The 13,337-nt window shown below is 37.3% G+C and overlaps 2 long non-coding RNA genes across 2 annotated transcripts in view; one reads left to right on the top strand and one right to left on the bottom strand.

Annotated features, from left to right (window-relative positions):
* The window catches only part of LOC309658881, a 30,818-nt gene extending 17,667 nt beyond the window's left edge, over positions 1-13,151 (top strand). The window contains exon 2 of the long non-coding RNA XR_014262434.1: positions 63-13,151. This is a non-coding gene — a long non-coding RNA (uncharacterized lncRNA). The remainder of the gene's footprint in view (positions 1-62) is intronic.
* LOC309658879 overlaps positions 1-13,337 on the bottom strand; it is a 294,436-nt gene that overhangs the window by 184,325 nt on the left and 96,774 nt on the right. The gene's annotated exons all lie outside the window — the stretch shown is intronic.

Here is a 13,337-nt window from a genome sequence, read left to right as displayed (position 1 = left end):
CTCAATACTTTTTAGTTGTTTAAGCTTAACTGATTTTTGAATAATTTTCGTATGTTGTCTAGGAAACACACAAATACTGTCCTGTGCTGAAATGGGCAGATTCTAAGAGGAATTGTTTCTCCACTGTGCTGATAGCTCATGATGATGAATACTTCTAGAATGGCGAAACGTTCCCTGCATTGAATAAGTACAGGTGGTGCTGATTGTCTTTCCTACTCGTCGTTTACTTTCAACTCACATTCACGTCAAGTTCCAAAGTGTTGTCTTCTTGGTGAAGGATAATGAAGATGTGACTTACAGTCATATTTCGACTCTGGTAATTGGAGTTGAGAACTCTTTCCTGCTACTCAATGGCCTGATATAAGCCCTTTTGTAAGGAAAATGTGTGTACTTTTCTCATATCTCCATTCTCTCCTATCCTTATCCCAACTCTGAATCTTCTGACCTCTCTTTCAGTGTTCTATGTACTTTGGGAAGGGTATAGAAACCTCTCAAAATCCTTGTCCATTGTACAAGCAACACACACACACACACACATACTTTCAGTGTTCAGTAGTTCCTGGAACAGACTAAGTGTTCAATCAAGTGAATGCAGTCAATAAATGGTAGAAAAAATAAAGGAATAATAATGAACTACATTAAAATATGAAGGAAGATTTCAGTGAATTTTTGAGCTGATCAAGATGTTTTGTTTTGTTGCTGGTTCTATGACAGTAAAGATGAAGTTTCATCATTCTCAGGATAGAGAGATTAAAATGGATGTCTTTTCCAAAGTAAATAAACACATCATTAGACATAAAAATTTCAAAATAATTTCTAATCTATAGCTACAAGATGATTGGTAATTTCACGAATGTAATACGGTTACTGAGTACAATGTATTTTAAATAGAAATATTATATTCTGAAAATAAATGATATATAAACTACTACGTGGTTACTGTTTATTTACTACATAGTATTACCTAAAACAGTGCTTCTTAGATTATATTTCAGATAAAAATATTAAGTGTTCTTACCCTTTAACTTTTTGTTTCCCCTGCTGGTATATACCTCAATGAGAAAGAATAAAAACACAAAAATAGAGAAATAATGACCTTAAGGATTGTAATAGTAAATTAATCTTACTGAATATTTTTCTAGTCTAGATAACATGAAAAAATATGTAAAGTACTTATATGGCAACATTCTGTATTTGTAAGATATAATCATTCTTACTTCTAATAAAATAATCAAATAAGAAATGCATATGCTAACTATATACAAATTATGTGCAAACGTATGCCTGCATTGGCTAGTGTTAAAGCCTCCCAAATATATTTCATCCTTCCTCACTATGCAGTGGCCATGTGATTTGAATGGCATTGATCCCATCCCCAGTCCTAAGGGTGGGTTCTCATGGATCCTTTCCTATTGCCATAGTAGTTGGTTTGAAGGTGGGTATATATTTAAGATTTGAGTCAATCAACGTTTCCCCAGCCAAAGTGATTCAGTTATTTAGGATCACCCAATTAAAACAAAACATATGACTTTTGTTCTAAAGTTTTGGAAGGCAACTCTCTTTCTCTATCTCTAGCCATGAACAAAATCACCTGCAGTCACATTTACTACTGGCAGCCATTCTATGCCCAGGAGGAAAGCAAGCCTTCAGAAGAAGCCAACACTGTTGATAGAAGAATGGTAAGATAGGAAGTTACTATGTGCTGATACCATCACTGATTACCCTTGAAGAACCTTTAATCTCTGGACCTTCTACTCACATGAGCCAGCAAATTCCCTTATGAGTTAACTATTGTGCATTGCCTTTCCTGTTACTTGTAACTGAAAGTGTCCTTCACAATTAAATGTTCATCAAAACATGTTCATTCATTTGGCTGTGAGCCATGAAAAAAATCCTAGTGGAGAAGATGATTTTTCTGAGAAATGGCTTCTTAGGATTCTCTATTGTCACCTTGTTTGATTTTACTTGTTTGAGTCTAGATTCTTTATTGGAAGTATAAAAAATCATTAAAGAGCTAAAAATATAATATTTAAATAAATTATATTTAATTTTACAGCTAACAAATCTATAAGAAATTTTAACAGAGACACAATTAGAGTTAAAAAGGACATAGAGTCTACAGAGCCTAGTGCAGCAAAGCATTAGGAGAAACATGAAGAATATTTAAAAATACATTAAACTAAAAGAGAAATTTTTTGGTGAGTGTACCAATCTAACAAATATGTCTTGGAACCATTATTGTTTTTAACTATGTCTACCTCCAATATCTTACACTGTGATAGGAACATACATAATAATAAATGTTTTTAAATGAATGAATGATTTACTCTCAAGAAGTGAATAACTATAAATGAACAGTAGGTCAATCATAGAAGGAACATGAGTATGTCCTCAACAAGAGCACTGAATGTAAGCAAAAGAATGAATGAGGACTGTGCTGTAGGTTGAACAGTTGGGTTTCCTGGATAAAAATCAACAGTAATATGAAAAATATAAGTGCATGAATTAGACTTTGGTTCAAAGCAACAGAAACCAATGCTGGCAAAGAAAAGAAAAATGGAGTTAATTGGCAGTATATTAGGGCTCATGAAATCAGCAGAGGTTGCAGTTAGGGTTGGTTAGGAATGGGTAGAAACAAAGGCCATTCCAGAGACTAAGAAGCAGGACTCATAATAGGGAAAATTCAGGTCAGGATGCAGCTATTGAAGGGAGGTGACAAGGTGGAAGCTGGTGGTGGCCTGAATGAAAGCCATTCCAGTGGATACTATGAATGGCTGGAGAAGACTGAAGAGAGGTGGAAAAATAAGCAAATTTTTGGATGCATTTTTCTGTGAAGGGAAGCACACAAAGACATGAGGTCAGAGAGGTTTTCATGCTGCTACTCAGAATGTTTCTATGACAATGGGACTGAACCACTGGCTAGAACACTCTTCCCTGCAAGGGTCCCTAGGCTGGTTTCTTCCCATCCTTCATGTTTCAGTTCTATGCTATCACCTGCTCCTAGTTGTACATCCTTGTCTTATTCTCTTTACAGCACTTGTTTCTGTCTGAAATTACCTTTTGAATTTTTTTTATTGCCTCCACCAACTTAAGTATGAAGTTGCTAAGGGCAGCAACTTTGTCTTCCTTATTACCACTATATCACCAGCACCTAGAAAAATACCTGTCATGTCGCAGAGCCTCAATAAATATTTGTGGAAAAAATAAATGAGCAAATGGATAACTAGAACTTCAATTGATTCTTGTATTCTTATATCACTTGTTTGAGATTCAAAGTCCCAGGATCCAGTTGGCGAATAGCCAAGTTCAGATGCTATGCAGTCTTTTGTCTGGACAGGGTTTGTCCCTCCTTGGGTTATATGGTGGGTGCTGAGTACATAAATTTACTGTCCCTCTAAAACCAAGTACAAGGGGACATAGACAATTCCCACAGGGACATTAGGGCTATTTGGGATCCCCAAATGACAAATGCTCATGTAATACAGAATTGTAAGAAGGGAAAAGGAATATTTACTTCCTGCCATAAAAAAGCCATAAATGAAAAGTTTACATTCCTGCTCATCAGCTAATTGCTTTCAATTTATTCCTGTTTCCTGACAAAAGACTTTAGGACCAAGGGGTAAGCAAGTCTCTCTGCTCACACAGATAAACATCTCTCCATTAAAACAGGCTGGAAGCCTGGAGATAATGAGACCCACTGTGCCAAGCAATCAGCAGCACAGGGAAGAGCTCACAAAAATGACAAGAGAGCTGGCTAATTCTTGAGAGAAACAGAAGGAAAATCATTGCAATCAGTTGAAAAATGTTTGGGTTGTTAAGGTTCATGGAATGAGCAATTCATGTACTTGTTTGTAAGATGTTACTGTGGTTTTTTTCTCACCTTCATGACCTCCTCTTGCTCTCCCATATAGCTCAGACACACCCTGACTCCCAGCCACGGGCACTGTCACCTTGTGTCCATTACAATGAAAACATAGTCAACTTCCCTAGGTCAACTCTGTGAAAAGTGGTCATTTGTCTCCACAGGATGGTACCTCCACAGGAGGAATACCTATGAGGTACTTCTGTTTGCTTTCATTCATTTATTCTTTTTGGTGCTAGGGATCTGTTAAGTTAGAATACCCTTTGGGAAATCCAAGACTTTCTTCATTTGCTCTTTTTGCAATAGAACATTCATGGCTACTAGAATGACAACCTTGATGGAATGATCAACTGATCAGCTGAATTGATACTGAGAACTGGGACTGTATCAATTTTATTTATGCTTAGCACCATGCTTGGTACACAATGGGTCTTCAATATTTATTGAAGAAGTGAATGTACAATTGAAAGTGAGTGGACGGATAAAAGCCAAAGGTCTATTTCCCAAGCACAAACTCTAAAAACCTCCACTGCAGCTTTGTCTTCTCTCCTCAGCCATTCTACTTCATTGTAAATCTACTCTCTGTTCTGTCTTGCTCTCTCCTCATTATATGTTTCTTCTTCTACCTTCCTTTCTGGTCTTATCTTATTTCAGCTCTGACCTAAGTTTGATAAGGCATCCTGATAAGTATTAGGATGAGAGCACATAAAGTATGTATAATCCTTGAGTCCTTCTTATATGCATATATATGATTTCTGATTCTAAGAAAAGATGCACTTCTGACAGACCACAGGTAAGTTTTCAAATTGTGCATAGTAGTCTTTAAGAGCCCTGATGAGCTCACAGTGTTTTTTGTTTTTTTTAGTTTAAAATACTTTTAATGGTGGAAATGCCAATGATTTCTATATATTTCTAGAAGTTTTGTTTTAACACCCCCCCTTTTCCTCTGGACTAGGGGAATGTGTAGTTTTTCTAAAAATTCAGCCCAACCTTTTTTTTTTTTTTTTAGCTGAGAGAACATTTAATATTATATTGACCATAATTATTAAATGCAAAACAAGTTCAGATTTAAGAAATATAGTCAACAAACTGATAATACTTGTATAACTAAGCAATGGGCTATTCTCCAACCAGTTTCTTTATTCTACCAATAGTAGGATTTTTCCTTTCAGGAAGAACAGATCACTAAAATTCATGATGACTTTCAAATATTTGAATGTTTGGAACAATTTACTTTCAAATATGCCAAGACTGCACTGTCCCAGGCTGGTATTTCCAAACTCGATGGCTTGGACTTATGAGCCTCATTCCCAGCATTAACTGCAATCTTACCATTCTCCTCCAATAAGATTACAATCTTACCACTGAAATAAATTTTTAATATCTTTTCACTTTTAGTTAATGACTCACATTTTTCTAAAATATTCAGCATTACTGTTTTTCCCACTGTTTCTAAAAGTACATCTGATTCTGAACAAATAAAAGTATTTTGGATTAAAAAAAAGATGAATACTTTCACCAAAAAATAACTAAATTTTAGCATCCCTTTGGAAGCAAAACGACAGTCGAACTAATATCCAATATTTAACTTTATCTCAGGATTCTCATTTCCTTAAAATACCTTGGAAAATGCTTTTAAAACAGAAGTCTTGCACTTATAACCAGATGCCAGGTAGGGTCTCTTTGTCCCTTAATATTTAAGATGTCTTTTTGCATCCCTACAGAACAAGGTCCTCTCAAAGACTGTGCTTCACATTCCCTGACTCTAGCATTTTCATGGTTTCTGCTGCTTCTGAGCTCCTGCTTTGCTAAATTAATTAAATTTAGGAATCATATTGTATTTCACTTGTGTTGTCCTGCTTATACCTTAGTGAAAGTCAGGATTTTTATTTAATTTCTTCCCTAACAGACAACTCTCATAGTATTAGTTTGCATTAAATATTTTAGAAACAAAATTGGAAATTAGAGTTAAACATTCTTTTTATTTTTCTATTTTTTAATTTTTTTTCAACTTTTAAAAAAACTTTATTAACCATATAAATGAGATTAACTGCAGGTTTCTTTAGGCCCAATATCTAAAACCTTAGACAAAAACTCACTAATCCATATTATAACTGCTAACATCCCTCTTCCAATCAAGTGTGGTCATGGGAGGTGAGAGACATGAAACAATACAACTCCAAAATGAACTTAATGATTAGACATAAAATAAGCCAGTAATTAGAATAAGAATGGCTACCATGCAGAAAATCCAGAATATGTCTACTCTAACCTAATATTAATTGTAGTTAACTATTTGATTCATCCATTTTTAAAGACAAATTCTATTTGTATTCCCACCAGTATTACCCACATCTTATATTTACTTTCCACTGTGGACTGACATACTAACATTAAATTACATTTAGACTCAGAAATGTTTATCACCTATCAATTTTTTCTTTTTTTTTTTTTCACACACACATTGTATTTTATTTTTACAAGAGTTAAATAGACTGACACCAAGCATTGTAAATGGATGACCACAACAAAAGCAACAATGATTGCAATTACCAAACACGAAGCACACTCATACTATGTCATAATATTGACATTCAGTCCAGTAATCCTCCACTGTAACAGCTCCTTTACTTTGCAGTGAAAATTGATTTGTATATTTTTGGCTTCTGAGTCCTTGTGGGATTTTTTTTTTTATTCAGAGAGTCACAAAAATTATAATCATCCTCATCAGTTCACTCAGTCCCATGTAATTAATTTTTTTTTCATCTTGATCTTTTGTTAGCACTTTTATGAGTTCATCAGTTTTTCATTAGAGTTCTGAAAATGCTTATTCATTCAGTTCAGCAGTATGGTCAGTTACCAGAAACCTGTACTTGTCAGAGTCTTTTCCATGAATTCCTTGAAGATGAAACCCTTTTATAGGAACAACCAACTTTTAAAAATAAGATCATTTCAATGACTTTCATTAATAAGCACTTTCCTTTAACTTAATCACACAAGGATAGTATCATTTATTTCATTATTTAGCCTGTTCAGTCAAAAATTCTATAGACCAATATGTCTTCAATAAATCTGCTAATTTCTTCACCATCTCCTTCTGAAATCCTTCCCTATAGTATTCATTTAAGGAGGAGTAATAGTGGAAAAGTCACTTTGTTTTCAAGGACTTTTTGAAAGCCTGTTTTTGTACCAGCCATATCTCCCCACCTCTTTTAGATCAGTGAGATGTAAGATAAGATTAATAAGCATTATAAATAATTAGTGCTTACACTGCCTTTCACCAGCCATTACTGAGATGACCTTCCTTTCATAAATTGTTATGAAACCAACTGCATAGTGAACATCTGCACATTCCTCTAAAATGCACTAAAGTATAATCCACAGTGTGGGTTTTTTAATAAGTTGGGCTAAGGAAATGGAACAGAATATTAAAGCTGGAAGGGCTGACAGAAACAACTCCAGTGAGTCTTTTATAAATTAAAAGAAAACTGAAGTCATGGAGAGGTAAGACGATTTTCTGAATTCCACACAGGCTGCTACCTAGATGCAAGGCTAATAGCCCAATCTTTATCTTTCCACACCTACCTAGTTAGTGCTGATTTTTCCACCCAGGACACCAGTTGCTCAGTAGTTCATAACTTTACTCATAGGGTTGTTTTACCAAGGATCTGGGTGACTTAAAGTTCTATTGAAGAAGTAAATGCTAATTACACTCTTTAATTGATAAGTTTCAACTATTCCCTCTCTTATTACTGCTATTTGGTCTATAGGCTCCATCCCTAGAAACAGACTCTGAGATTAGAAAAATTTCTGTCCTACCAACCTAATTTGTTTTGGGATGGGCTGTGTGATTAGGTTTGGGTAAGCCCAGGACATAAGAGATCAAAACCCAGGAGTGATTCTGATCTGTAGACTGCAAAGGTCCTATATGTACTTCCTGCCAGAGCAGGAAGTGGAGTGAATACAAGCTGACCTGGGTCTACAAATGCTTCCAGGGAGAGATGTAGCAACTGGCTGGGAGAAAGTGGCTGGTGTCTTTCGGACAAACAATAAGGAAGAAGGAGCAGTGGCTGCAGATGAGTTGTGACAGTGAGCAGATCACCAGCTAATCAGCACAATTTATCACTTCTGCAATCTTGGCTCAAGAAGGAAGCCTTAATTAGGATGTGGCCAGGTAGGGTCTTCTGTCTGGGGTCTGCGGGTCCCAGAAAAGGAAGATTATCACAAGGAGAGGTGGTCTGCTGCAAAAACCACTGCTAGCCTGTAAACCAGTCCATTTCTGTAAATGCACCCCTCTCAGACAGTGTGATTGTTTCCTTAGCACTGGCTCTGTATGTAAACGTGTTATGGTTTGAGCACAAAACCACTGCTTCTGGCCCACTTTGAATGCATTTTCCAGAAATGATGAATATGTAGTGATTTTTTATCTATACTCCTGCCTGGATCTGATTTGTGAGATGTTTTTAGAGGTTACTGTGGCTTTGTAATTGAAATTTTTTTCTCTGAGAAGTTAACCGTCCTTTCCACAGCCATTGTGGTTGCCTAGCAACAGGGGACGGCAGAGCAGTAACAGGGATTCTAAACCTCTAAGGAATGGGGATAGTCAATGTCTGTCCCGCGGACAGGGTACCTCAGTGGGCCTGATTTGAGATGGGAGAATGTTATAGCAGGACATCTGTGGCCCCAGGGTATGAAGCCCCAAAGAGAAGCAGGTGAGTTCCTAGCTCCTCCTGTTCCAAAAGAATTCATGGGAATTTATAGATAAAGTAGCCTTCACTCTGTGCTTCAAAGAAAACCTTTCCTTCATGTCTGAGGAAAACATCAGACAGACTTTTTCTCCTTTCCTGGAGAATGATCCCTTTCTTTGAACGCTGATGTCTTCCCAGATCATAGGGCAGGGTCTGACATGCAGTAGGTGTTCAGTAAATATCTGTTGAATGAATAAAATGTCCCTCACTTGCTCATCTCAAAATCACATACTCACCCCAACCATTATACTGGTGTGGAAAGGGGGAGCTGAGCCAGCCCTTTTTTCAGAACCACTGGAATGAAATGTCAAGAAGAAGTTAGCTCATTCCAACCATCCCCAAACAAAAACCCAAACCAACTCTGGCCACAAATATGGAAGTACAGTTCACCTTTATAATCGATCTACAGTTAATCACTAGGAAATTTACATGTTGACAAAATATTCCTTTACCCTTAAAATGTGGAAATACCTTCCATTTAGAATTTTCTTTTAAACCTTGAATGAGAGGTGACCTTGCCTTTTCTATAGAAAGAGCTGTATCCTAGAAAATGGTGTCCTTGTGATATGTACACATGTAACTGTAGTTCTGCTTTGTTAAGATCTAAAATGTAATTTCATTACATGAAACCTGTGGGCCTTGTTTTTATTTATTTTTAACCTTGTGTCTATGGTCCATAGATGATGTGGGAAATTCACAAATTTCTCCAAATTTCATGAGAAATGTTTCTATGTGCAAAGGAGCCTGTGACCCTCAAAAGAGTAACAATCTTGCCAAAGGAGTAACTTTTTGGTGAACATAATGTTACCAAATAGAGGAAAAATGGCCTGTGATTAACAACTTTGAGATTAATAGCACAGTGTACCACCAGCAGGGAAGCCAAGTGGAAAGCAGGACTTTGCTCTCACTGTAAATTATCATTGGTGTTTCTGTTCTCCTGGCATATGGAACTGAGTGTTCTGTGCAAGCAGAGAGCAGGGCTTTGATGAAGGAGACAGTGGAGGACCATGATACCTTGGTTCACCTTTAGGAAGGTTTGATTCAGCTCCTTCAGTTCTAAGCAGGAACAAACTGGTCCCAAGTGTCTGTCTGCCTGCCCTACTTTCTCTCCACTCCTTTTCTCATGCCCTTGAGACGGACCTTCTCCATAGTTTATATAAACCAGGGAACTTGAGCCTATGTTATCTAAGCGAGGGAGGGTTAGACCTTCGATGCAGTTAACCTAGGGAACAAAATAAAGCACTTTCCCAGGAAATCCTCTCCTAGAAAAACTGGGTTCTCAATAGAACCAAACCAATTTTATTAAAATATTTATTCACATGGACTGGTTTCTGATTACTACTCCAACATAAAAAACAGGGTAAAAAGTTGGGAGAACAGATATAAAGATATTTCACTTAAAGGAAGGAAATATGTATGTTCTCATTGAATACTGAAAAAAAAAAAAACAACTATAAGGCTTATATGTCATATTATTACCCTCTGCCAAAAGAAATTTAAAGATTTGTTTCAGCTTTTCTATGAACCCTGAAGAAAACACTGCAAGAAAAACGTTTCATAAATACATTTGTTAATTCTAATTTGTTTTCTCTCAAGGTTAATAGGCTTTCTAAAGCTTTTGTTCCCTTAATTATGGTACAACATGACTTATACTGTGTATGCTGAGTTACTATGGTTACTCTGAGGCCATGACTTATGACCTTTAAATATTATTGTCAGGCAGCCAAAGCTCCTTCACTTTTAAACCAGTAGTTTTGTTTCAGGCATTATTAAAAGAAGGTAGCTACAAACAGTACTTTTTTCTTGTCTATTTGTGGCACATCTGAATATGCACATGAATTGCACTCAATTTTTTTTGCTTGGTTTCATTGAGTGACCAAATATTAATTTCTTGACAAGGTATAGTCCTTGTCTTCTGGGAGGTGTCACTGAGAAATGCAAAAACATAGGTAGACAAATAATTGTACACATCGTGAAATGTAATAAGAACTATAAAAGACAGACATCCAAAAACTGCTTGTGGACACAGAGGCAGGAAATAGTTCTGACTAGTAGGACCAAAGAGGCTTCAGGGGAGGCAGCCTTTGAGTCCTGGTGTGAAGAATGGGTAAGATTTTAACAAACAGAGATGACAGAGTGAACATTCTAGTCAGAGGAAACACCTAAGAAAAGGATAAACACATTCCCTGGAACTAGCGGGTAGTACATTTAGTGAAAATACCAGTTTTGTGAGATACATTGATAGAAGACAAAATCAGTTAGAAGGTAAAAGGGCTCACTTATTAAGGTTGTTGTCTTGTTCAAAGCATTTGTTGTTTTGCCCAGCAACTGTAATGATCAAAAGTGTGTTTTCCATTTCATGATAAAGAGGTACTGTCAAGTAGAAAGCACCAAAGTACCAGGTTTTGCTGATTTAGGTATGATGCAAGAAAAGCAATTACATCTCTCAAAACCCCAGTGTGTCCTTCCACTAAGTGGGAATTTAATTAATTTTGTTCAAGAGTCACTGATTACTTTGTGAACATTTTAAATGGTTTCAATTTTTTTTAAAGTAAGAGACATGTACAGAAATATGGGAATAAAATAATACACTCCTCAGGGAGAGAGTAGGATAGAAAATAATAAAAGTACCCCAGTGTTGTAAAGTAAGGCTTATTGGTTGGTAACAGCAGAATGAGATTTATTAAGATTGGAGGTTTATTAAGTCATTCATTCAACAAATATTTATTGACCATTCTAGCCCTCTTCAAGATGCTAAGGATAGGGTAACAAAAAAACAGCAGAAAAAAATTCCTTATCTTCAAGGAATTTATATTTTCTGTTGGGAGGCAACACAATAAATATAATAAACAAGGAAATTATATAATATGTTAGAAGGTGGTAAGTACTGCAGAGAAAAATCAAGCAAGGTGATTTGAAAGTATATAGGAGTGAGGAGTTCAATTTTAAATGAAGTGCATGTGGTAGGCATGCCTGAGAAAGGGATATCTGAGCAAAGAAAAGAAGGAAGTGGGAAAGAGCCAGGTGGACAAGTGTGGATGAAGTGTTCCAGGCAGAGGTGATGAAAGCACAATGAGGAGGCCAGTGTGACTCCAGGGTTGGGAAGGGAAGAAGGGTATGGAATGGAGTCCTATGGTTGGTGGGAGGGCTGAATGGCAGAGAAATCTGTAGGACCTTAGGTCCTTATATGGGCTTTGGCCTTTATTCTGAGTGAAATGGAATCCTTTATTGGATTTTTTAGCAGAGGAGTGAAATAATTTTTCTATTTATTTATATTAATTAATTAATTAATTAATTAATTAATTAATTTTTGGCTGTGTTGGGTCCTTGTTGCTATACACGGGCTTTCTCTAGTTGCAGCGAGTGGGGGCTACTCTTCATTGCGGTGCGTGGGCTTCTCATTGCGGTGGCTTCTCTTGTTGCGGGGCACGGGCTCTAGACGCACGGGCTTCAGTAGTTGTGATTTGCAGGCTCTAGATCGCAGGGTCTAGATCGCAGGCTCAGTAGCTGCGGCGCACGGGCTTAGTTGCCCCGCGGCATGTGGGATCTTCCCGGACCAGGGCTTGAACCTGTGTCCCCTGCATTGGCAGCAGGATTCTTAACCACTGCGCCACCAGGGAAGTCCCATCATTTTTCTTATGGATGATGTATATTGCAAATAGAAGGTAGGGGGCAAAGATGCAACCAGAGAGAGCCATTTAGGAGGTTAATGCAACAGTCCAGGTAAGAGCTGGATGGTAGCTTGAGGCTTGAACCAGTTAACAATGAAGGTGGTGAAAATCGGCTGGGTACTGGATATATTATGATGGCAGAGCCCAGAATTTCCTGTTGGATTGGATTTGGGTTCTGAGACAAAAAGGAAAGTCAAGGTTTTAGCCTGAGCAACAGGAAGGATGATGTAATCATCAACCGAGATGGGGAAGACTGCAAGTAGAGCAGATTTGGAGTAGGAATCAGAAGTTAGGTTTTAGAAATGTTGAAAGTGAGATGTCCCACCAGTCAGAATGGCCATCATCAAAAAATCTAGGAATAATAAATCCTGGAGAGGGTGTGGAGAAAAGGGAACCCTCTTGCACTGTTGGTGGGAATGTAAATTGATACAGCCACTATGGAGAATAGTATGGAGGTTCCTTAAAAAACTAAAAATAGAACTACCATACGACCCAGCAATCCCACTACTGGGCATATACCCTGAGAAAACCATAATTCAAAAAGAGTCATGTACCAAAATGTTCATTGCAGCTCTATTTACAATAGCCAGGACATGGAAGCAACCTAAGTGTCCATCAACAGATGAATTGATAAAGAAGATGCCGCACATATATACAATGGAATATTACTCAGCCATAAAAAGAAACGAAATGGAGTTATTTGCAGTGAGGTGGATGGAGTTAGAGTCTGTCATACAGAGTGAAGTAAGTCAGAAAGAGAAAAACAAATACCGTATGCTAACACATATACATGGAATCTAAGAAAAAAAAAAAAAGGTCATGAAGAACCTAGGGGCAAGACGGGAAGAAAGACACAGACCTACTAGAGAATGGACTTGAGGATATGGGGAGGGGGAAGGGTAAGCTGGGACAAAGTGAGAGAGTGGCATGGACATATATACACTACCAAACGTAAAATAGATAGCTAGTGGGAAGCAGCCACATAGCACAGGGAGATCAGCTCGGTGCTTTGTGACCACCTAGAGGGGTGGGATAGGGAGGGTGGGAGGGAGGGAG

This window comes from Balaenoptera physalus (genome assembly GCF_965194825.1).
Source record: "Balaenoptera physalus genome assembly, chromosome: 3".
Lineage (NCBI taxonomy): Eukaryota > Metazoa > Chordata > Mammalia > Artiodactyla > Balaenopteridae > Balaenoptera > Balaenoptera physalus.
This window is presented reverse-complemented; position numbering and strand designations above follow the sequence as displayed.